Source organism: Sitodiplosis mosellana, unplaced genomic scaffold (assembly GCF_009176505.1).
Source record: "Sitodiplosis mosellana isolate CC-2019 unplaced genomic scaffold, AAFC_SMos_1.0 Smas_scaffold_18, whole genome shotgun sequence".
Lineage (NCBI taxonomy): Eukaryota > Metazoa > Arthropoda > Insecta > Diptera > Cecidomyiidae > Sitodiplosis > Sitodiplosis mosellana.
The window spans coordinates 52341-53591 of NW_022595260.1; the positions used below are offsets into that span (position 1 = coordinate 52341).

General features: G+C 29.3%; 1 protein-coding gene across 3 annotated transcripts in view; it reads left to right on the plus strand.

Moving 5' to 3' along the window:
- The window catches only part of LOC129568330 (b(0,+)-type amino acid transporter 1), a 56715-nt gene that overhangs the window by 13500 nt on the left and 41964 nt on the right, over nt 1-1251 (plus strand). The window lies entirely within an intron of this gene.

The window sequence follows — 1251 nt, forward strand, 5'->3', positions numbered from 1 at the left end:
AACAACTATACCACTGACCATTCTATTGAAAAGTGAGCCACACTACTTACATTCAAAAAGTAAGATAGAAACAAAAAATAAGGCGAAATATACAATCCCCGAAATAATTATAGCCGTACTTTCATTTTTTCAATTTTCTTAAAAACAAACGCAAATATTGTCGCAGTTTTATTATATTATTTTACTAAGAACCATTGTGTTCAATCGAAAATTCGTGAAAATATTTTGAATTTTTTCAAAAACTTCCACTAAAAATGGTCATTTCGGGACTTTTTCTGAGGTTATGTCGGCCATTTTGCTTATTTTTACCAAAATGCTAAGAATTTTTGCCGATATTTTGCATAATATGTTGTATTTAGTTCCATATGTATTTGACTTTTTTCGTCTTGCAGTTGAAATTCTTTGATTACTCATTCTTATTTGACATTCAATCGTTTCTGCTCAGTGGTTAAATTGTGAAACCACGAAGATAGAAATAAATTGCGGCGCTGAAGAATGTCTTGACACAAATTTTCTATGAGATTATAAGCGTGTGATTTTTTCGCAAAATACAGGTCAACCCAATTTTTATCATCGCATAATACGCTTTACAGCTTGACATTTGGAATCGCCTTGATTATATAAATTTGTAAACAAAATCCTCACAAGATGAAATGAAACTTAAACGGCATACATATTTATTATTATTAACTCGCATTATCATGCATTGGTTCCTAAAGTAACCAGATCGGGCAAATGCTATAGCTACAAAACCACTGAATATTTTAGCATACTTCGTTGAAAACAAATGTAGGGAATTGAACCATCTTTCATTTGATACCTTACTCGTTATAATTTTCCAACATAACCGAAAGTTTTTTGTGATTATGTACTGCAATTTAAAAAATGCGAAATTATAGCAGAATCCCAAATTTTGTGGGTTTTTACATTCTTTTCAATTGTCAAATCTTAGCTCATAGTCAAACAAATTAATTTTCAAAGAAAATTAATTCGATAGAATACTGTATTAGTTATTAAAATAATAAAACGCGTGAGTATATACCAAAATCATTCAAAAATTAAAAAAATGGCGCATTAAATGGTTAAGTTCAATATATGAACATGGAACTAATCTTTATTTTAATTGAACCGCATGAGCAAATCTTAGGATTTGTGTTAGTACAAAACATCACAGTTGTTTGACAAAAATTGAATTATTTCAATTATTTTAACACAAATTACAAAAGTTATCACCATCCAACGACCAGTAAT